The sequence below is a fragment of the Hippoglossus stenolepis genome, chromosome 24 (assembly GCF_022539355.2).
Source record: "Hippoglossus stenolepis isolate QCI-W04-F060 chromosome 24, HSTE1.2, whole genome shotgun sequence".
Taxonomy (NCBI): domain Eukaryota; kingdom Metazoa; phylum Chordata; class Actinopteri; order Pleuronectiformes; family Pleuronectidae; genus Hippoglossus; species Hippoglossus stenolepis.
This window is the reverse complement of record NC_061506.1, coordinates 5090346-5115624: the sequence shown is the minus strand read 5'-3', so window position 1 is coordinate 5115624 and position 25279 is coordinate 5090346. Positions and strand designations below refer to the sequence as shown.

The 25279-nt window shown below is 39.3% G+C and overlaps 1 long non-coding RNA gene across 1 annotated transcript in view; it reads right to left on the bottom strand.

Moving 5' to 3' along the window:
* LOC118103580 overlaps positions 1-25083 on the bottom strand; it is a 70803-nt gene extending 45720 nt beyond the window's left edge. The window contains exons 1-4 of the long non-coding RNA XR_004694907.2: positions 24952-25083; positions 24567-24628; positions 24376-24462; positions 24185-24271 (exon numbers count right to left, since the gene is read on the bottom strand). This is a non-coding gene — a long non-coding RNA (uncharacterized LOC118103580). The remainder of the gene's footprint in view (positions 1-24184; positions 24272-24375; positions 24463-24566; positions 24629-24951) is intronic.
* Positions 25084-25279: the final 196 nt, after the last annotated feature.

Genomic DNA, 25279 nt, shown 5'->3' with positions numbered 1-25279 from the left:
ACGCACGCAAGTGCACCCTTACAAACACCATATGCTGCTGGGGCGTCTTTGTATCTGAGGCCTAACCTGTATAATAGGTGTCACATTAGCAAGACAACAAATCAAACCGTCCTTCATTTCCCAGGCCTCTCCTCTGCTCCACAGCTGTAGGCCTCTTTGTTGTCAGGGGAGTTTCTAATTAATATGATAAATAAGATGGCGGGCTCAACTCCCTGATGCTTTTTAATTGGAGGAAGCCTTGAATGGCACGCGGGCAGAGGCAGAGATTAGCGGGTTATTTGTGAGTTTTTTTTATGAGGAGGAGAGAGAGCGTTTTTATCCTCGCAGTGATTTCCTGTCTCATTGTAATACTCGACTGAATGCTCGTAACACACACACACACACACACACACGCGCTCACAGAGCACAGCGGGATTTGAGAGACAGCTCATGTCTGGTTGTATGAGCCCTCGTGTTAGCGTTTCCTGATGATCAACACCACATTTACATAGTTCATAGTCACGTCATCAGCTCCGGGAAAAAAACACAGTTTTAAACCATGTGCAAGTTCACGACTCAAAACCGGAAAATTTACACACATGAAAAGAAAATACATATATTCTCACTTTGAACACTTGAATATTTTGTCCAGTTTTTCATTTCTTTGAGAATATTATAAACAAGAAAGGTTTGCTTTGCTACTTTAAACGTTTTCTGCCATGTTTTGCAGTACTCCAGGACCGGTGTGTGTACGTGCACGAGTGTGTATTCTTCATGGTATACTATGCACCACCTACAGAAAACAAAAAAAGAAATTGGTCGAATATCTGACAGATTTGCCTCAAGCATCTACGTTTCACCAGCCCACTTCTCTTCAACACACACAACTCTGATCTCCTCATCCTCAGCTAATCCTGCTCCATCTAAATCAGAGCAAACAGCCCAGAGGGGACGAACCAGCATTGTTTTGTACCCATCTAATCCTTCTCTCCATCATCTCCATCTCCTTCTTATGTCTGACAAGGCTCCTCTACATCAGTAAACATCAACCACAACACAACTCTGCGTGTGTGTGTGCATGTGGTGAGAAAATGGTGAAACAACCACAGCAAGCCAAAGGGGATTTTACTCCAGTTTCTCCAGGCCTATTTTAGTGTCACGTATCAAGCCTAAATAACTAAGAATATCCCGTCTGGCTGGACAGGCAAAACCTCTGCGTCTGAGAAATTAAAGCGTGGATCTCCAGAATAAATGCTTCTTCCTGGCACTGCTGATGGTGTGAGAAAAGAAGGACAGAGGAGAAGAAGGGAAGGGACAAAGACTGAAGTGGAGCGGGAGAAGGAAAAGAGATTATTGGATGAGAGCGGAGATGCAAGAGAGGAGGAGAGGAAAATATACCAGAAGAGTGGAGGCAAACTGGGAAGATGACAATAGCTTATTGAATAACGAACACGCATAAGGAGGAGGTGATGAGATATGAGGAACTCATGAATAGGAGAGGAGAGAAAACTGGAACAGAGGCAGAACAACCTCGGGATGACAAGAGATTATTGCATGAAGGATGAAAAGAGGAGCTGAGGAGATAAAGAAAGAAGGAAAAGGAGCACAATCAAAGAACAAGGAATTCAAGGAGAAATTAACTAAATATATCGCTGATGAAATTACACTAATATCTCAAGGAATAAAAAGACAAGTTAAAAACAATACATTTTTTGATTTTAAAATCGCACTCTCTTTCCAAAAGGGAGGTTTGAAGAGATTTTCAGCAACCTCTGGGGTATGAACCTGGTTCAAACACTTGTCAGAATCCTCAGACTGGAAAGTTTTCTGTGCTGTTTTACTTAAGAATTTTAAAAATTTGAAAGGTGCAGGAGAGGAGAAATGAAAAGGAGACAAGAGAAAAGACGACAAACTTATTAAAGAAGAGATGAGACAAACTGAAGATAAAGAAATGACAGATGTGACAGAAGAGAAGAGACAAGAAAGAAGTAAATAAAACAAACGAGGAACAGAGGAGATGACAAGTTATAGAGAGAGGAGAGAGGAGGAAAGAGTTGAAGGGTAAGAAGAATTTAGGAAAGGAGCACGGGGGTAAAATGAGGGGGAGAATTAAGAAGGGGTGAGGGGAGAAAACAAGGATGTGATATATAAAAGGGGAGAGAAGAGGAGAAGTGATTAAGAGTAAAACGAATGGAGAAACATGAAGTGGAGATATAAAGGAAAGAAAAGTAAAAGAACAGAGGAAATGAGGAGAGAAGATATAAAGAGTAGAGGATGGGTGGGGGGAAACGACAAAATCTCTCTCTCTCTCAAGCACACACACACACACGCACAGTTGCCACTTTGCCTCAGCAGCATTTAAAGCTGTAATGACAGGCCAGAGAGTGATAAGAGACTCTGAGTGGAGAGGCCACTATAGCTGCTCTCCTCTCCCTGCTAACAACTGTAATTATCCAAACTCCACACTCACTACTATTGATCTCTCCCTCCTCTCCTCCCCCCGGCCTGAGAGGGTGTGTGTCTGTGTCTCTCCCCCTCTCTCTCTCTCTCTCTCTCTCTCAGACAGGGTGACAGCAGAGTGTGTCCCTCTCAGCACAAGAGTTGTTCACACCTGCTGCCAGTAGATGTTGAGAGCGGCGCCAAGGACTTTGACAGCTACGTGACAGCCACAAAACACAAATATTGGTGCAGCACCGATGTTTGACTCATTCATGGCGTGTGTGTATGTGTGAGGAGCATGTGTGTACTCGTGTCTCTCACACCTGGGTTGGAAAAGCTTAGCAACAACAGTGCCGTCACATGCATCATCACATTCTATGCATCTTTTTTACTATTAAATGTCCACAAGGATATTCATAGTCCAAAGTTTTAGTTAGCTATTTCAGCTTGCTGTCACAAACTGTTGACTCTTCTGCACAACTCTAGATATTTTTTTAAATAGATATTAAAAATTTAAAATCTCCATCCACATCACCTCTGTTTTACAAAATATCTCCATTCAGACAAGAACACAAAAAGAACTACAAACGCTCAAGAAGCACAGGGCCAGTAGGTGGCGATGAAGTCTCCATCAACAATCCATCAAATACCAGAGAGGAACATTGTGAGCAAGCATCAACCAGTACAACACAGACATTGTTGTTTCTGACTCGTGCTCAACGCACAACGTGACGCCATCATTTCCCAAACGCTCCAGTTTGCATGTGCACACAGATGATCAGAAACCTGAGATTGTAAAAGTCTACACTTTCAACGCCAACAGTGCAATAGTCAATGTTTGTTTTCTTCTGAAGTCAGAAATAATTTGTCTAAACGCCAAGTGTGTGGTCCTGCAACTTGACAACATCGTCTAGTGCGACACGATTAAAAGATTAAAAAGTCATCGGTCAGATTACACTCATTTTATGTCAGTAATGTCTTGCTATAGCCGCATTGTTTGACCTACGTGTAGAGGCAGAAGAGAAACACCTCAGTAATCTAGTCAAACCAAAGTTCTCACAGACGCAGCAGAGAAGAAACCCAGTATCTCTGAAATGGAAGCTTTTCTGAGGCGTTTCAAACTCCAGGCTCATGAAAAAAACAAACCATGGACACACCTGTTGGCGACAGTAGCCTTGTGCAGGTGTAAGAAGAGGATGACAATACACACGTCCTCGCAGCTAAATGAGATAAGGTTTCACATCCTGGTTCCTGATGGTATTCAGAAAACGCTAAAACTCCAATATCATTGAAATGATAGATTGAAGATAACAAAATTGCTCCCTGACACTGACCAAAGATAAAGACTTTTTATTAGCTCTTAGCAGGAGACGTAAAGGGAAGTTGACCACTAAGTTCCTCACACAAGCTGCAATGTAATCTGTTCTTAAGATTTGTTAAGTGGTTTGACCACCTGCTGGGCTTTTCTTAAGGTTTCTCTTTAAAAAAAAAAAAGAAAAAAAAAAAAAAGAAATAATTTCACTCAATGAAACAATTACTTTACCTTTTCATTCTCTACTTCTAAGCATGTTGAAAATAAGTTTAGTATTACTAATTAAAGTACTTTTCTGCTCTTCACTTGACCAAAAAGAATAACAAAGCTTTAATGTTGGTTTTTAATGAGGAACACTAACAACACTAATAAGTCATTATTAGAGGAGATTAAGGTACAAACTGTATTTCCTACTTTGTCAAAGAGCTGAAAAAGAAAAATAAGACTGAAATTGAAAATGTCAGGGCTTTAAGTGTTGAAACTAATCAGGCGAGCTGTCATTATAAAGGCGAGGTTAATAGCTGCTGACAGAATCACCTTCAGCAGACACCAAGATAAGAAAAGGTCTTTTTATTAGCACTGCTACACACACATATTCTTGTGTATCTGAGTGCACATAAATACTCCACACAGTTAGAGGATCAATGTGGGAGATCCTGTCTCTGCATCTCCTGTTCTCGCCATATGCGGACCGTCAGATAGCGCCATTCAGCCGGGGAAGGATTTACAAGTCGCGCCGTGGCCCCGACACCCAGACAAAACCCCTCTTTTGTCCTCCCGTCACCTGTCCCAGATTTATGACGTCCAATTACAGACGCGGATGCTAACAGTATTCCCCATTAGCCTATCAAATGCTTTAGTGGTTGTTACCTCAAAGGGTTATCTGGCCTTTCAGCAGGGGCGTAACCAATTTATGGCCCCCCCAAGAAGATCCGAACAAAGACCTCGCTGGCTCTGCTTTTTGTTTTCCTGCACTGCTCCCCAAGACAGGTAATTAACAGGGAGTTTGTGGTTAATTTGCGAGATAATTATCTAAATTAAACTGCCTTTCGTTACGCCAAGGCTCTCTCTCTCTCTTTTACTCGTCTGCATGAGCGCAATCTCTCTCTATCACTTGATGAGGGTGGTCAGAGTATTGTGGGGCGCTGTAGAAACAAAACCAGTAATGACACGTTCTTCTGTCTTTTCTTTTGTTTTCTTTCGCTTTGTTTTGCTTCTTCTTTGTTTTTGAGTCAGGGGAGAAGTAAATGAAGAGGGTAAAGGAGCAGAGGGAGAGAGAAATCTGGAGGAACACCGAAGGAGAGGGAGATAACGGAGGGAATCAGTTTACTTACAGACTTTTACCAGATGACAAAAGAGAACAGTGCCATTAACACACCGGCTAATCTGATCGGCAGCCACTGTTATTTATCAGGTAGCTCTGAATAGCAGAGCTCATCTGCGAGGCAGCGTTTGCCTCTCAGGAGATCAGATTACTGACAGAATCTGTAGTGGAAGTCCAAGTTAAGAGGAACATCCATTCAGGTTTCTTTTCTCCAAGATTGAATCGTAGTAACTGATTATATTCCTTTAAAAAATAACTAAAGATCATCACGCGTTTAACATTATCAGGTGCTGGGTCATTAATGACATGTTACAGCATCATCTAAATCACTTAAATGTGGTTTTTAAATGATCCAACAAATGGACGCGTGACTACAGCAGAAGCCTGGATTTGGGTACAGCAGTGGTCCGTCACTGCAGGGAGATCTGGGTGTAGAGAGAACGGCAGCATTTACTTGACAAATTGATTTCAATCACGGTTTCTCAAATTAAACTTTCAGCGAAAACTTTTTGGGGAGAAAATTTCATTAGAATTAGCCTCTTTTCAAATTTGATACACCGCTATTTGCATAAAAAAGCCTGGATGGAAAGCCAGTGTATCTGTCTCTCTCTCTCCGTTCTCATCCATCCTTCCTCGCCATCTCCCCCTCTCCCTCTCTCTGTACAGTATGAAGGAGGGATGATCGCTCCCTGTCACATCTGTTGGCACGTTGCCATCAAGCCTTGACAGGAAAATAACACTCTTCAGGGAAAATAATACACTCGGTCTGCCGTTGGCGCTCCCAGACACATGCCTGTGAGTGTGTGTGTGTGTGCGTGCATCTAAAAGCCCTCGTCGCTCCTGTCAACCTGAGTACAAAGGATCACTTTATATGATTAGTATGCATCTCTGAAAAACATATTGAACAAAAAGCCCTGCCCCGAATGCTGCTCCACGCCAATTAATGGATTAAGAAATTATTTTGAGGCGAAGCTTGTTGTGAGACAGCTATGATATGTGGCTGGAGAGGCATTTCTGTTGTGCTTATTGCCAGCTATATGGCCTGAATGCATTTTGATCATACAACAGCAACGTATACAACCAGATATTTGTCTTTACTGAGTGACAAGGCCTATAAAACACCGTTCTGCCCCATTTAAAGCAATGAAAAACAACTTTGTTCCTCTCAAGAGCTTCGTGTAAAACAGCCTCCGGCACCCATGTCGGAGGCTCTTGAGCAACAACTGCACATTTAGTGTAGCAGATTCAAACCGGCAACCTTGCAGATCACTTCGGGCTGCGCTGTCAGCCACACATCATCATCCAGGGCTGTTCAGGGGAGGACAAAAGCCACTTTGACACGGCAGTTAACCCAAGCCAGACAGAGCCACGGACCCTCTTTAACCCCTCTGCTCACCTGGCTCTCACTCCCGCGTTAAGAGCTGCGTTTATAGATTTTGGAAATAGCTGAAAATAGAGATTGATATCGACTTGGCCCAGAGAACGACATTTTATTTCTTAGTGGCACTCCACTTTAGGTGTGCACCTGAGTGTGTATCAGGTAATCAGAGACTGGCTGTTCACAATGGATGATGAACAATTTTTTTTATATATATATTTTTGCAGCAGCAGGGCTTCAACTAACATGTTTTACTTTTGATAAATGTTTCAATTCTTTTTTCTTTCAGTTAATCGATGAGTCTTCAAATTGCCAGAAAGCACAGATTAGAATCTTTGGATTACTTGGTTTGTCCACGCAGTACAAGTTCACACTACGAAGCTAGAACTGGGGCTGGATACTAAGGTCAAAACATATCGAGATAACATAACAGACGATAATATAGTTATGAAGGTCACGTTATTTCTTTAAAGTTTTATGACTTCTGCAGTTAAACAATTTTACAAGTTTATTTGAGGTAGATGAATAAGCATAACCCCACACTGTGCTTGCACAATGCATAACAATCTTTTTTATATTGCTATTGATGAAAATTGGTATTTTTTTTATTGGCCAGTCTGAGCAAGAAATAGAAAATATTTGAAATTCCCTCAAAACTTGGTCTAAGCTATCTACAGATGGATAATTGATTCAAGGTCTTTCACTTTAGCTGTAGTTTATACAAAAGAAAAATAAAGTAAAGGGTATAAAGTCACGGTGGTTAAATAGTTATCCTAATCACATATTAATTGCATTAAATCAGGAATATGTAAGACTACAATTTAAGATTTAAATATTAAATTAGATATTGAGATCAAATATTAAAGAACAATCCTCCTCAATGATCTTATGTAAAATAGGCAAAATGTGCACCAACAATAAAGTCAAAGCATCTTTTGTACAAATCTTAAAAGCCGGTCAGTTTAACACTGCTATTGTCATGCAAATCATCAGTAACAGTACTTGAGAACTGATTATGAGCAATAGTCAATCAGATAATCAGTAGAACAACACTCCACCGTCCATACAGACCTGTGCACTGACCAACAGTGGGAAAAATATATTTGCTCAGGTAATTCTAAATGTATTGGATAGAAATTCAAATGGTGTAAGATGCAACACGCCATTAGAAAGCATCAACACCTCCGTCCGTATAGCCCTGCACACTCACGAGCCCTGCTAAAGATATATTTGCTCATGTAATTAGAAATGCATTGAATAGACTTTCTAATGGTGTAAGATGTGATACGTGGTTAAAAAAAGAGAGCATGTCGAGTTACATCAGCCGGCTGATTGGTTTTAATCCATTATAGACCCTGAAGAGAGCTCAATTCTCAATTTCCACCCAGCCACGCGGAAAATGGCAGTCCATTTTCCTCCACTAATGCAAACAACATAGCTCTTCTGAAATCATTGTAATTGGTTGGACCATTTAGTCTGACTGGATGTCTTGTGTAATGCTTGTAGTGGAGCGATGATGGCGGTGTAGTTCCTTTAGTGAGGGGGTCTGATTAATGGGTGGAGCACTGACATGCGGATGGGTTGGGGGAAATCCATTTAAATATATACGGAGACAGATTTGCATTCATGATGCTCGTCAGCCCGGCAGCTGAAAGGTGACGTGTTACTTAGCGGATCAACCTAAACCAAGCACCTGTCTTTATTCTAAGTTGCTTTACAATGAAAATCCACCGTTTTACATTAATACATTCTTTTTAACCACAGTTTACACATACGTTAGAATGTGCATTAATTCATTCTGAGTTTTACATTTACTGCTCTGAACAATGATATCCAATAGGGAAATTCTCTGTTTGCAAATGTGGTCAGGTTTTGAGACTTCTATATAATGAACTATCCTGTTAGATTTGCTTTAAAAAACAGACAATGCAACATAATCAGTTTTAAATGGAAATACTCCAGTTTGGAACCTGTAGCCACCACTGAGGACACGGACGGGTTTTATTTCTTAGAATTTTAAATAGGGACTCGAAGGGATTGTGCGGCATGAAGGGATCTTTTAAAAGTGTGACACTATAACCTTTGTTACACACAAAGTGAAGACAGAGTTTGAAAGACGTGGACGTTTTCTAAGCAGGGAAAGTAATGAACAATTTGCATAAGTAGTATTGTAGTAATCATAACAAATCATAATCTCTCTTCCTCTACTGTGTTGATTTTGACCATTGCCTGCTTTGTTTTAATCTGCTAACAAATGATAAATACCAATGTTTATTCTTATTTTTTATCAGAGTTGATTTTTTTTTCCTACTCTGAGGTTAAATAAGGATTTTTTACTTTTGGCTGAACGCATCTATTTGTTCCGATTTAAAGAAATGAGAAGTTTAAAATCTGAAATTACAAAAAAAATGACATTCTGCTTTAAGACCGATTGCAGGATTTCTTTATACATTCTCATACAATTTATCAATTTTGATGACCCTTGTATGTTTGCAGGTCCTCCACACTAGTTGAGTTGCCAATGGCCAGTAGATGTTAGCGACCACCAGCGGATGCTAGGGACATTCGGTTGTGTACCTTAGCGTCAACAGGTGTTTTGCCTTTTAAACACACACCCTCCTCTAAGGCAGGCTCACCACAGGCTGATCAGACCTGTGTGAATGTCCCGAACACCTTGGGGCACAGTTGGGAAATCTCCTCTTTATCCAGAGCAGCATTCTGGACTGAAGTCCATTACAAATTTATTGTAATTGAATTGGCCAAAATGTGAGTAATACATTAGGGAAATATCTGTTTCAAAACTCCCTGCTACGGTCCTACTCTCATCTATAATCAAATCTGTTTTAATCACTGATGTTACTCATCACATGAAGTAACACTAAATTGATGCCCTATGACTGTACAGTTACATTAAATTTAGTGATTGTCCAGCATGGGAATGTTTGGTTTAACAACTTCCTGCCAGCGTATTTCTTCATTTAGTCAAGTCCTCTCAGTTTTTAATGACATACAGCAAAGCCCTGCACTGTACAAGGTAAAAAAATATGTATATATTAATTCACAGGTAGAAATCAATTGAGTTTGAGGTTTTCTTTCTGGTGAAATCAGAAATTAAATGATCGTGTAGTCATTTCAACATCTAAATCAGCTTATATTAAAAAGTCTGGTGCAAGGATTTGTTTTATCGAGGAAGCCTACACACCAACTACATTACTGCCGCGGGACATATTAACAGGTCCAGGTGGGTCCAGGTTGGATTTGGAGACATTTCCATTTGCGGGTGTGGGTTTGCAAGCTCAGATTTACATGCGATTAGTCAGTGTGACCATAAAGAAAGCAACACAATTCAAACAAGAGTAAAGTGACCTTTTCTGCCGCACAGCCAGAGATTCACTCGTCATTCTACAGAGGACTGAGCTGCTTACTCTAAAGGAAATTGCAAATTGGGTTAAGGAGAACTGTCTATTGTCTGTATGTGTTTTACATGAAATACACTTAAACGCAGGCTATATTTGTTGATGCATTAGAGGAGGAGAATGGCTGCGTGGCTGCTCTGTGCTGGAGGCCCTCTCACCGGGCTCTGACAGCTCCCATGTTTACTGCAGGGAGAATGAACGCAGGATGTCGGATCTACATCACATTAACGCAGTTTGATTGCAGCGTGGCTTTTTTTTTTTAAATGCTTCAGAGTGCTGCACGCCACTTATGCTATTTTTAAAAACAATTTGGGTTGTTGGTAGACTTTGGTGCCATTTTATTGAAATCTACAGTAAATCTGTTTGTTTTGGCAAACAGTTTTTTTAACAGTATTTAAAATTTGAAGTGTTACGAACTTACGATGCCAAAAATGTTGACGTCAACAGGTGAAGATATTACTGAGATCATTTCTGTCAGTGTGCTAAATGCTGTCAACACCCAGGTTTGTTCTGTATTCAAAAGCAGTTATGAGAATAACCTTCACAAGCAGCACAGGCAGAGATCTACACAAACGCCTAAGTCTCAAGAGCCATTTTCAAATTTGAACTCCAGAAAATGTCCGAGCAATTAGATCTGGATCGGCAGCTTCTACATGTATGGCTCCTCTTTTTCATCCTGAAATAATCTGCGTTGTTCTAGTTTCGCGTTCATCACGTGTTAGAAATGTCGTCACCAAGACCACTCATAAAGCCTCTGACCTCGGCTGTCGCTAGAGTGGAGGCATTAAAAAAAGCAGATGAAGCCGAGAGTGTCGAGGTAAAGTAAAGACGGAATTTTCACCATATAAAAGAATGTTTTAAGAGAAAATGTCAAACAAGTTAATGTACAGAAGCTTCATCTGCAAAGGGCCTGGTCACCATCAGTGGAGACCTGAGAACAACCTGCAGAGATGCATCCACAGACTCATTAACACACTGCAAACTGTATGATGGAGAAATGCAATTTAAACCCCCTTAGAGTCAGCAGTAAAATGTTGAGGTCACAGCTTCTACCACTTCAACACAGCTCTGCTTCAGCAAAAATATATATCTGAACAGAAAGATGCAGTAACTTGGACAAATTTACCCTCTTACGCCTTCAAGTGTCACGCTACATTATATGACCTTGCTTTTGTCATTGGCCATTAAAGCTGTAGGATAAAGGTTTACTGGATAAGATCAGTTCTCTCATTTCATCTATGTTCAAAATAAAAAGGTGGGTTATGACACGTTGTGCTGGTAACACAGTAAACAAACATTTCCTATTTAACATTTAGAAGTAATACAAACAACTAGAATTTCACTCAGTAGCGCGCATTCCTCCGCCAAGGCCCAACAGTCACTTTAAATTAAAACAAGCCATACAGCTGAGGCTACATTACGCTCCTCAGCACACCGGTGGTATATATCTTATATAGTAGCTGAAAAAGCCTAGACCCATTATTAAACCACATGTAAATCTACTAGATAAATGATTCTTTTTACTTTTGCAAACTCAAATTTCAGTCCCCTAAACATGGCAGTTTTTTTTTTTTTTAAATCAAGATCCATGAATTATTTTATGAATTCAACAAAATCCTCCATCCACAACAAAATGTAATGGGTTCCTCCCTGACCATTACGGCATCCTTCCACCAAGTCTTATGGAAATCCTGCGAACTCAGAGAAACACAGATGAAAACATAACAGCCTGAAACCAGCGTAGCACCAACAATGGACTGACAAAAATGCGGTTTTGAAATAGATATCCTCACAAGTTTGGTGAAAGTCCATGCATGCATTTTTGAGTTATTACACACACACACACACACACAGGAAAACTATACCCTGGCTCCAGCGATGCTGACAGAGAGGGAAATAAAATAAGACCCTGAGCTCTCATAATGGCTTTATTCCACTTAGTCTAAATAAGAGCTGAAGAAATCGCAGCACATAGTGAAGAGGTGTGATATTTCCTACACTGCCTATTCATAATTTAATCTCAGCACCTATGGGAAAATAACCATCTAATCTGTTGTGAAGGCCGTTTCCTTATTTACAGTGTGTGCCCAGAATCCAGCAATAAGCACGATCATTATTCAACAGTATTTCAGCTGCTGCAAAATGTGGAATAAATAAGAAACTAAAGAAAATGTATTCGCAGTGTGCTCAAAGGCAGTGGTCCCTCCCTGTAGTGAGACGTTCTCGAATAATATTAAGCATATATGTAATTTGTGTGTGAATATTGTGGGTAATGTTTGTAGAGACCTTTTACACAATCAGATTTTTTGGTCGGGTTCATTTTTACATCAAAATAAGAAAAAACATACAATATTCGGGACCATGCTTAAATAATTGAAACCTTTTGTTTCCTGCATTTTTCTGTAAAAATTAAATTTGTCTCCTTTTCTTTAAAACAATAGGTAATACGTAACAATTAGGGTTAAATTTACTTAATTAATTTGAATGTCTCAAAATATACTAATAACCAAACACATCTCTAATATGAATTTTTATAGCCAATTGAGAAAGGGGATTTATTTGATCTGAAATTAAATATCAAAATCAGTTGCTAATGATTAATCATGACAATAAAAGCACTGGACATCTCACTTGATTTTCAGTGTTTCCCTCATCAGGCGTCGTCCTGCTGTGACATTACTACGTCCTCCGGCTGTTTCCCACAGTGCACTGTGTTACATGCACAACAACTTGAGGACTGATAAGAGGAAATGGGATAAAACAGGATTAGATTTCTCTGCACATGGTCAGTTAGTGTCAGTGTGTGGGGGCTGTAAACATCTGTCTGCAGGTGTTAGACACACAACAGTTTATAAAACAGTGAACAGCCGCAGACGATTCAGTGCCCTCTGAGGTTTGAGGTGGATGTAAAGCTCCCTCTAGTGAAACGTTTTTACACTCCTGGCTGCTACAGAAAAGTCCGACCACTCATGTTCTGTCAAACACTTAAAGACAAATTAAATTAAACGTCTAAAGAGCAGTTTCAGTCTCCTCACGTAACTACTACTGACATCATGTCCTCAGTATTGATTCACAGACTTTGGGGGAGTTCAAAAAACCTGTCAATGAGTTTACTCTTTTGTACATTTAGTTTTCAAGTACAGAAAAATGCTGAGGCAATTGTTTCATTCTGACTGTACAGTAGAAATTCCAAAATGTGCTAAATCATAAATTAATTACAAGTAATACACCTTTTTAGATAGGGCTGTAATGTATTTACACCTTTATTTACCTATGTCACGACCCATTTCATGAAGAGGGTCCATTAGTATTTAAACAATTGTATAAGGATATAGATATATTTTAAAATTTAAAGTTTGATTATCATTGAAAGAATTGCTCAAAATTAGATTATTCTACTGACTTTTTGTTGGCATATCGAGAACTTCTCAAAGTGTTGACCTCAGTATTTCTAAAATATGTACAGAATTAAGGAAATTAAAGTTATAGAGTAGAAAAGTCTTAAAACTTGAATAAAATATTAAAAAAGAATTCCTGCAATAACCTGTTATTTATATACTTGTATAGAGTAATCTACCTCTTCCATAGGTAGTTTGTTTCCACATGTTATGTCAACATTTTATAAAGTAGAAAAGGGCAGATACTTTGTCCTGTCCACTCAGACATGCTCAATAAAGTTAATTTAAAATCATATTATATGCAATAAGATAGTATTTGATTATGTGAAATTATTTTGGCCTAAATAATATATTAGGAGAAATATTTTTTAAAAATCCAATCTGACTTTGATGGCGATGCCACTTTCACTACATTGTTTGTTAGACTCTGCTGCCATCTAGTGGTTAAAGGAAGACTTTCAGCTTTCTGCACCTTAAGTTACAAAACAGTCAAAACAGTGACAAACATCTCTTATTCTACTGCAAACTATAAAATAGGTTTAAATTATTATTGTAAGGACACAAAGTTCTGGTCCGTCTGGTCATGTGAAAGCATTAAATGACTTTTTTCATAACTGATAAATGTGTCAATTACATTCTGGGTTAATCGAGCGGTAAAACTGTCAGAAAGTGACATCTTCAAGTGTCAAGTTTTGTCTGACCAACAGTCCAAAAGCCAAAGATGTTAAAGATTGCCTTCATATAAAATATTCACCGTCGATAAGTTTCTTAAAAAAATTATTAAATGATCACTTATCAAAATATTTGCCATTTGATTTTTCATCAATCGAAGACTTGACTTATCTAACAAACAGCAGAGTAAACCACCACCTACAGAAACTGAACGCTCAGCGGCAGAGGAGCCAAACAAAAAGCTGGGTTCATTCAGGTGAAGAAACCTCACACAGACATGCGGACACACAGTAGCCAAGACAGACAGACACACACGCACACAATTACCCGATTGCAGAATTATAAAGCCGTCGATAACAGTCAGAAGACACGACTTTCATCAACTGGCTGCTTTAAATTACAGAGTTGCTGTTACTTAAAAATTTACACCGTTCACCAAGAGGCCAGAGACCGACACAGTCAAGAGATGTATGGTTTAAGAGCCAAGTTATGTATTTCTAGTCTCCCCTCTCTCTGGAATCGATAAAATGTGTTAAATCCTGTGAATTATCTGAACATCACCTGAAAGAACAGGCCTGTGTCATCACATGACTTGTTGCTTTAATGAGAATTAGCCACATTTAGCACCAGCCCTAACTCTATGGCTGGGAATTTGTTTCATGAGCTCAAAATCTTGACCGATACCCAGTTTGACGGACATGGATTGACATTTCAGTCAATCCCAACTGAACCGCATGGATCTATTATACATCCACGACTTTCCTAAAACTCTCTACAATCATTTCCCCCCAAAAATATATCCAGGCCTGAAAGTTGTTATTTTTAATCCTGTTTTTTATGACCAAATCTTTTCAGAATGAGGCGAAAAGAGAAAAGGTCTCATGTGATCAGCAACAATATGTCCATAAAATATGGAGTTTTGAATTTGGTCTGTAACTTTTAGGATTTTATCCAACGATAATGAATCAACTCAAATTACATCGATTCTTTACACTTTGACTTTTTCCATAACAACTGGATTAAGTAATAAACAGTTAGGTTGTCTTTCTAATCCCCAGACTGGGACTAATGATTGAAAGGTGAATAATAATGTATAATGTACCATATTGCATATACATAGTAAAACACCCCTTTAAAGTTAAGGTCAAAGTAGCACTTGACAATTAAGACTTAGATATCTATTTTACAGTTAGTTTGATAAGGAATCTTTTATTAACCAATAGAAAAGCCTCTGTATATTTATAATAAAGATTAGACTGTACCCTAAATATTTACGGCCAAATTAATCACTTATTGTTAAATGGCTGTTCCAAAGTCGGGGGCTTGTTGGCTCTTCGATTCACTACGCCATCTCTATTTAGAGGGAACATAAGTGCTGTGCAAACTCAATGCAAGTCACGTGACTGAAGAGCTGAAAATAGATACACTTGTAGCGACACTACAGGAAATTCTCCAGTCAGCCAATGGAGCAGAAGAGCGACAGGCTCACAACTCATCCCAACAAATGTAATAAATCCAAATAACACAACAAACGACAAAGTCAATCTAAAGAAAATAAGAGAGAACTCACTTGTTTGTGAGATGAGTTACACCAAGTTGTCAGTGTATCAATCAGTGTTTAAACATCTAACAGATTTTCTCAGCGTACATGCAAATGGACATTCCAAATCAAATAACACAAATGAAATACAACTCGTGAGTTGTAGTAAACAATGGTGAAACACAACCAAAAAGGAAGGAGACGGAAGAACAGGGTAAAATGGTGTCGATAGATAGGGGATAATAAAACTGTCATGGAGCCCTTTAAGATTGTTAAAAGTCAGGCCAAAATATCATAATTATTTTAAAAGCCCACAATCTGGTAACAGTCCTTTCCAGAGCGTTACAGTTGCACCATCTGACAAGCATAGGACAGACTGACCAATCTGAGCTGTCGGAGAGGAAATGCTCCTGGCTGTGAAACTTATACATGTAAGGTTTAGTGCAAAAGTAAATAAACACACTTAATTCAGCTCTACACAATTTTACAGTCAGATCACACACAATCTGTCCAATTTCCTCTGTACAGTCCAGAGAGTTCAGTCAGCATCTGAAACAACCACAAAAAAAGACAACTCAACTGATCAACATGTGAGCAGTAGCCAGGGATAGAACCAGTCGGACCACAAACCCTAAAACATCACAACTCTGTGGCTGTTAGCAACCACTTCCTCATTAAGTGAGAACCTCACTGTATTATGGCTCCTACCATTGATCTGCCTTAGGGGCAGAAGCTGGCTTCTTTTTTAAGTTACACAGAATTTGATTAAATAAGCACTAGTATGCATTTTTAGGTTGCTATAGTGTGGGGGTGAAAAGTAGTGTTAAAGTTAGTTTGACATGCAAAAAATTGAAATAAAGACGCTGTATATATAGGATTGTTTGCGGATTCATCAAGTAGCGACCCAAATTTGTGATTTTCTCAACTTGACACACAACTTCTCACGTCCAAGATTTAAAAGCATCGTAAAAATGAGGGAGAAATTCGCACAAAGTTCGTGACACGTGCAAATAGCAGCACTTACATCATGTTGATCCAAATCCACATTATGTACATTTCCAAAATTCTTAGAGAAGGAGGTTTCCATCCACAAGCTCAGAGGAGTTTGGTCCAAAAGTGTAAAAAAACAAGTGACTTCTTCCAACTGAGGAAAGTGTTGTCTTCGCATTCAGATGGGAGAAGATGGAGGTTATGTGGATCTCTTGCCATCATGACATCAACCTCACTGAGGTGTAAATATGAAGTGATGTTCCTCTCATGGATTAGCTGTAAATTCCACTTTGAACCACTCCGGTGTCCAGTGCTGTCAGCTGTTTCCGTCTGTGTGGTCAAAAAACCCTGCTGCCCTCCTCCATCTGGATAAAAGGGTTAAACCCTGCAGGAAAAAAAATCCATCCACAGACTGAAGTGTTGCTCCCTTCAAGTTAAAATGGAGCAATATCCGTGACTTGATAGGAACGTGTCCGCTGACATCCAGTGGGTGTCATCCCAGTCTGCTGCTCACATTTTGTTTTTAAATCAACCGGCAAACTGCAACACTTTTCTTCTGGGTCTTCGTTTTCTTGTGATCCCCCAATATTTTGAGAAAAAAAAATAAATGGCACGAGGACAATCACAAAAATCCAAAATGCATTGATGGTAAATTAATCCTCCAGACGAAGGAGAAAATATTTCCTTGGAATGACAGGTGTGCTGCAACCCCACACCTGTGAGATGGCCATGGAAGCCTCCTTTAAAGTTTTGACTTCTTGTTTAAAAAGAAAAGCGTGGGAGATGAGAATAAGAATGTTGGACAAACAGATGACGAGGTTCAGGGAAGCAACAGAGAGAGAGAGACAGATGAAGGACGTAGAGTTGAGGAGTCATGCACCCGGCATCTCCCATCCAGGACGATGAATGGAGAGCCTGCCTCTCTGCCTCCTTTTATATTCTCTTCCCCTGCTGACTCGCTTTGGCTTTTACTCTGGCTTCAATGTGAGTGTGTGTGCGCACACAGAGACAGACCTCTTTCAGAGCAGCAGGAATATATTATAGCCCAAACAAAAGAAGCCGCCTTATTGTTTATGAATTACCAGCCTTCCAAAGGCAACAAAGGCCCCTATTTTCATAGAAAACTCCATTTTCATTTCAGCTCCATTTGATTACCAGAGCGGAGAAAATAAAAAGACCTCTCCGGTCGCCCCGTCCCAAAGGGACCCATTCCTCCTTCTCTCGCTCAATCAACACAACTGAAAAGGTTTCTTTATTGCTTCCCTTTCAGGACTGACGTCAAATGGGCTTTTAGGAGTAAACCAATGACAAAAAATTATTGCTGGGCTATTTTGTACAACAACAGGGCCGGGGAGAAGAGAGGAGTCCTGTGTTGTCTTTGTCATCTTTCTTTTCCCTTTTCTTTCGCTCCACTCAGCTATTGAAGAGGAAAATTGCAGAGGCTGGAAATTAATGGGGAGGGTTTGAAGGGAAGAGAGAGAGAAAGAGGGAGACACAAAGCAACAATACAAGTAAAATCTAAATTATCAGCTGCTGCTAAACAGTGAAAGAAAGGGAGTGTATATTTAGTGTGTGTGTGTCACCTGTTGGTTCTATGGCCAAAAACAATGCGACCCCAGTGAATCAAGTTTTTGTTTCATTTACAAAAGGGCCCATCGATAGTGTGTGTGTGAGTGTTACAGACTTAATGATTGGTTCTCTATACAGTTCAGATCTCAGGTCCTGAGTTTCACAAGCATTTTACATTTAACTCAAGTGAATAGTGTCATGCAGTTACATGTCAGGAACATCAGTTTATATTATAACCTCAGAATGGGCTCTGTCATTGATTAAGAGATTCAGCAAGAAAGGCTGCACTTCCAGTCATCAACTGACTCTTCACACTCAAATCTGACTGTTCTCCATTATCCAGCCAGTTTAGGAGAGTGAAGGCTACTGACTAAAGAAAGAAATATTGAATTTTTGTGAATCTTCAAGAAGCAGAGAAGGAAAGATGACCGATTGTGAGGAAAGTTATAATAAGTGGTTTGATGTGAAGCTGTGCTTTGTTCACACCAAGCCACCCTGCACACACCATCTACGAGGTAAATTTAACATCAATTTCTAACTGACGCCACCATGACAAAAAGAGTCTGCCTGAAAAGAACAGACACCTGAAGCCACCTGTTATCGCAAGCCCAGCAAAACACGACAGATGCTAAATTTCTCTGCAAATCCACACAGTCTGTGCACCATCTTACGATCTAATCCACAAAAACCCTTAATAGCAGGTCATGTAAATTTAAATACCCCTGAATACTTTTCATTATCACGCATCATCCTGTGATTGTCACTCATGGCCACAGAGACAGAAAACGTTACTCACGGTAAGTAGACTGCATCTATATAGCACCTTTCTCGTCTTAATGCCCAATCAAAATTGCTTTGTAGTACAAGCCACATTCATACGATACAATTGATACGTTTAATTGTGTTTTTTTTTTTTTTAGGTTACCTGCATTTCGATTTTGAATATTTTTAACTACATGTCCACTCGATGGAGGAGAAAACCTACAGCCTGACATTAGCAGCCTGTACAATATTGTGGAGAAACTATTTTTTCCTCAAGAAGATGAATAGTGTCAGCACACGCTGACTCCAGAAGATGCTCTTTCATCTTCTGCTTTGCCTTCTTTTTTTGTCCTTCTGAATGAATATTTGGCGCGAGACAAAAGGTGAACCAATCAATTATGCCTCTCACAGGGCCCCAGTGCTGTTGTGAAAAGCATTGACATTTGAGCTTTCCAGACGACATCTGCAAAATTATATGCCTTCCATTGTGTGAGGCAGCCAGCCCTGTATCAAAGGCTGTAAAAGGCCTTGTCAATTTAGTAAGGACAACTCCACAAAAGACTCCTTTCTCCTCTGTTGTTATGGGAATAATGCTTTTCACTGGTGACCTGCCAAAACCTGTTGGCAATTTGGCCATGTGATGTTATTGACGGCATTGATAACAGTCATCCACCTTGGAAACCATCAAACCGTTGTTAACGCACTGTCAAAACATCACAAACGTATACGTGGTGATCAAATTCAACAAAAACTTTATAGAGGCTATGCAGAGAATACGTGAAGACAGTCAGTCTCTCCTCTAGTGTACTGGGGCTGCCTGAAACCACTGATCACTTTCTGTGCAGTGATAAAACAAGTAAAACAATCAGAAATTAAGCCGATATTATGTCTGATGCATTGCTTTTATCCTGCAACTACAAATACTGTTATCTTCTGCCCCTGCAGCTGCTCACTGTTACAGATAGAGGGTCAAAGTGTCTGAAACTTTAAAATGTTAAAAGGCCAAGCAGGCAATAAATACGATTCTGATCTAGCTGAATAATGAGACTACGGTGGACAGCATAGTCCCCACAGCATGAAACACAGCAGGTGACCACCTCATTCAAATATTTCTCCTTATAAACAGAAGCATCTTTAAGATAAGGTGTCACACAACAAAACCACATCAAACAATAAAAATCAACAACCTATGGATGAAATATTAGATAATCTACTCCAGATATCAGGGCATCTTTACCAGCGCTCCCACAGATCACACATTACCAATCCTACATAGTTTTTTTAGTTAGTTTAGATCCTAGTGATTGATGTATGGCCTAATACAACCAGAGGAATTAAGTGTATTAAATTGAGGGAAAAGTCTTGGAGCAACATATATACCATAAACCATAACCACAACCACATAACCATTTCCATTAAGCTGCTCTACAGCTGCATGATGAAACTATAGTTTTGATAGCCTCTTTTTATAATTGCTCAAATGCATCATTGTAAACAACAGACATCGTAACCAAGGTCAGGTTACAGGTGTAAGATCAATGTGAAACAAAACTACATGATGAAACTCATCCTCAAGATATTGAAACAGAGCACAAACATCTGCATGAATTACTTCAAGCAAGTGTGATAAGAGAGTTCAAGTCACCATCAACCATCAACTTCCCCTATTGTGGTTGTAAGAAAATGAAAACACAACCATGTGCAAAGAGTTAGACCATCGTAAACTCAATCTTCAAACAGCAAGGATGCCAATGCATTCCCCAACCTTGAAGAGACTTTTTCAGCACTGACTCCAAGTGGTTCACAGTACTTGTCTTGAAGTCTGGATACTACCAGATTGAAATGGATGAGGCTGACGAGGTAAAGACAGCTTTAAAGCCTTAAAGACAGATGCTGGGAGTTCAGCCGCATGACACAGGGCATTACAAATGCACCCAGTACAGATGTTGAAAGTTCACACCTGATTTAAGAGATTATGGCCTAAAATTCTCCTGGGAAGTGCAATCAGTATACTACTTAGAACATGTATCTGAAAATGGTGTAGAAACCGATCCAGAAAAAGAAAAGGCCTTAAAAAACCTGGCCTAAATACCTGAAAGAGATAAAATCCTTTGTTAGGCCACTCAGTGAACTCACTCACAGTTATACATCCAGGTGCAAAACCCCAGAGATTAAAAGAGCCATGTGGTCCACATCCTGACCCAAAACAGCCTTTTGAGGTCCATGGACTCCCAAGTGAAAAAATACTTACCAGTGCTCAAAAACAACCTTGCATACAGATGCCAGTTCCACAGGACTGGGAGCTGCTTTTTACCAAGAACAAGATGGGAAACAACAAGTCATTGCTTTTGCCAGGCGTGGTCCATTACAAAGCGAGTCTCGATATCCAGCCCATAACTAGGAGTTCCTGTCACTCAAATTGAGTTTAACTGAAAAGTTTGAGGTCATAGACGGTAATCCTCTTACTTACATAGTTACCTCTGCAAAGTTAGACGCCACGAGCTACGGATGGCTGCAAGGTCTAATAACTGGGTTGGTAAACACAACCTTGATGCTGATGGCCTCTCAAGGAGACCACATGGGATATCATCAGAATGATAGCCAGTCTCGGAAGGAGCAGGATCGAATAAGCCACTTCACTGTAGGATCTCTAAATTCCTCTGGTTGTATTAGGCCATACTTCTAATCTCTTAAAGTGTGTTAAATAGCAAAAAGTCTAGGTTGCAATGCATCATTATAAATGTAACTTTTTAAGAAGAGGTGACACAAACAACAAACTTGTTCCAGTTTGGGGAAGGGGGGGGGGAAATGAAATACTCCAGCGATAGAGTCGATTTGATATGCAATTTAAGAGCTGGATAGGGATGAAGACATCGCAGGATTGTTTGAAAGCATGGTGTGAACACCCCTCTATGTCTTTCATAATCCAAGAGCTGACAATGGATCCACTTACAAAAGGAAATTAAAGGAAATCTGTTTCTGGAAAGGATTTTATTATTCAAACAGTAAGGAGTCTGCTATAGGAGGGGATAATTGGATTCCTTGGATAATCTTTGTATTACTGAACAAAAGGACATGGCTCATATTGTGAAAGCGAGTAAAGAAGAGGAAGTCATGGCCAGTACCTCTAGATCAAGAGATGGATAAAAGTGAACATGTATCCAAGTTAAGAAATGTCAGTAAAGGAAAACTTGCACACTCAAGCAGAAGGAAAAATATAAAGAGTGGATTTATGGAAGATTTGTCATATGTGCAGAAAGTAATTTTCAAAGTATAAACAGCTACGACTTTAAATCCACACATGATGTTTTGACTGGAGGAGTCAAATGAAGATGAATGGTTTGAAGCTAAAATGTGTGTCTGAGTGGCTGTCTGGAATATCTAAGGCTGAGGCTGTTGAATGCCAATAGATGGAAGTCAGCCCTAAAAACAGTGAGGCAAGTCTCTAGTGGTGGATCCAGGTCAAAAGTCTCCTCTGTTGCATCTGACAGGATACTTGCAAAAGCAGAAAGAGCAGCCATCAAGGTTAAAATGGCAGCACTGAAAGAAAAGCGTAACATGAAACAAAGCATAAAGATGAAACTTTGGAGATGAAAACAAAGTTGAAGGCCTCATTTTCTAAATTTTCTGTTCTTATATCTGCTGTGGAAGAACAAGAAGCTATGGTGGCCAATCAAACCACAAACTGGAGCATCAGCCAGGTCCAATAAGAGCCACCTTCTGAAAACCTGCCGATTGAAGGTAAGATGGACGAAGGAATACCTGACACTAGAGGCAGTAGAAGCAGAAGAGGTCCAAGATTAAAAAGAAATGACAGACTGAAGACATTGTGGTGATAGTTGACCATATGTCCCTACGCTCTTCATGACCTCTGGGACAAATCCTGGAGACGAGGCCCGATTCTAATGGACTGGTCCAGTAAGTTGGACTCAAGACAAACTGAGGCATCTTAGACAGGCCAATAACAAAACTACCTGCTTCGAGAAGAAACTTAACGTAATGCATGTTTCTATAGTAAATGTTGGCTGGTAATTGTTTCATGCTTGGACATTTGGGGGCGGATGTGATTGTTGTTTGCATACACCAACTTCTGCTGTTTGAGTTAGCCCCATCTAGTGTCTGTGGATGGAATCTACAAATATTCAGCATCAATGCAGATACGAACCAGCAACACTCAATATGTAGATATAAAACTTAAAGGCCCCATAATAAACTATTAATGCTTGAATCAAATACAAAAATCAGTCTTCAAACTTAAGTTATAGTGAAATATAAAGACAGTATCTTAACTACTCCAGATATTTCATGTCACTTAGGCCAGGACGACATCCACAGCACACTCTTTATACCAGGACACAACAAATCTTACAGATGCAAGTACACATCAATAATACTAAGATTGAAAATGTTAAGGCCCCAGAACAAAGTATTAATGCATGTATCAAGTACATGACTTACACCCTGTATTCAAACAATACCAATAACTATTTCAATATAAAATTCATCAATAGCAAACTGGAAAAGGTCCAATATAAATCGATATATTGCTCATGCATTGTGCAAACACTGAGGGTTAAAACCACAAACTAAAACTCAAAGTTATAGGGAAATATTAAGGACTCATCTACCAGTAAAAATATTACAAATCTTATACACAAACACTAATACTGCAAAGATTTTGAAAACAGTAGACATAAAACTTCAAGGTCCCAGAACCAAGTGTTAATGCATGTATCGAATACATGACTTATATCTCCTTATACTTTATCCATGACTTTTATTAGACAGCCTGACCTACCTGTACTTTATTAGTAATTAAAGGTCATTATATATCAGTTTAAAAACGAGGCAAGACATTTTATGCAGCAACACAGCAAAGACATTGCTGAGTGATGCAGTGGGACATTTAACTATGAGCCCGGGCCAGAGACACACATGGTTTGTGTTTGACTCGCATTTGAAGTACAAGTCCTCTCTGCTTCTTCATGAAGACAAGTGTTAGTCGTTTTGTTTGTTGACAGCCGACATCGTCTCCTCTCAGTGTCCTTAAATCAGTCAAATAAAGGTCATTAACGTCAACAGTTAAAGGTTCAGTGTGCAAGATTTAAGTGTAAGGGATCTATTAGCAGAAATTAAATATAAAATAATCCTTGTGATGTTTTCACTAGTGTGTAATCATCTAAATTGATTGTTTTCTTTACCCTAGAACAGGCCCTTTATATTTAAATACTTTATATTTACATCAGGAGCAGGTCCTCTCTACATCGGCCGCCATGTATTTTACAGTAGTTTCATTAGACATATATATGACTGGACTATAAAACAGCATGAGAAAGTAAGTGACAGAGCTCCTGTATTAAAAACATAATCAAAATAATAATGACAGAGTTAGTGTTACTACTCACATTTGAAGTAGAAGTCGTCTCTGCTTCCTCTCATGAAGACAAAGTGTGACGGTCGCTGTGTTTGACAGAAGTCTTCATCTCCTCAAACTGTGAAATACTCATCATCAGCAACAATTATACTTAAAATAAGATAAAATTCTAAATTGTGCAAAGCAACAGAGCAAACACACACAGTTAGTGTAAAAACTCACATTTGAAGTAGAAGTCGTCTCTGCTTCCTCTCATGAAGACAAAGTGTGACGGTCATCGTGTTTGACAGAAGTCTTCATCTCCTCAAACTGTGAAATACTCATCATCAGCAACAATTATACTTAAAATAAGATAAAATTCGAAATTGTGCAAAGCAACAGAGCAAACACACAGAGTTAATGTAAAAACTCACATTTGAAGAAGAAGTCGTCTCTGCTTCCTCTCATGAAGACAAAGAGTGATTTTGTTTCCTCTCTGTGTCAAATGAGAGCTCATCAGCTTCCACCATTAACACTGACAAACTGAGCTGACCAGGCTAAACTAGTTCCCACTGACTGGCCTATAATAAACAGCCTTTCTCCAAATTTCATGACACATCATTAACACTGACAAACTGAGCATCATTTAGCAAAAACACTCAAGTTTAACTTCTTACATTTGTTTGTTTGTTGACAGAAGGCCTCGTCTCCTCCTCACCGTGTTAATAAACACTGGAAAAACTAATTTGCTTCCACCATTAAAACTGATAAACTCAGCTAAACTCTGTAAACTTCTTAACTTGACATTAAATAACTTACTAGTGTTGACTTGCTGTCGTTTATCGGGAGTTCTTGCTTCTCGTGTCTCTTCGTGTTCTAAACTTTCTCAGATAAGATGGTTCCTCAGCTGCGACATCAAATCCTCATCAAGAGACACGTGCGTCAGCCGGCAGTACCCCTCTGTGACCACATACACAGGCTGACATGAATCTATCGTCAGGACCCAGAGGGGCGCTGTTTCCCCTGTTTGAGGAAGAGGCCACAAATATGAATAAATGTGTTTTACGATAGAATTAAATGTGTTTTATAAATATAAAGTAATGTTATAAATAATCTTGGATAGTTCTTTGTATTTTACTTGTGTAAA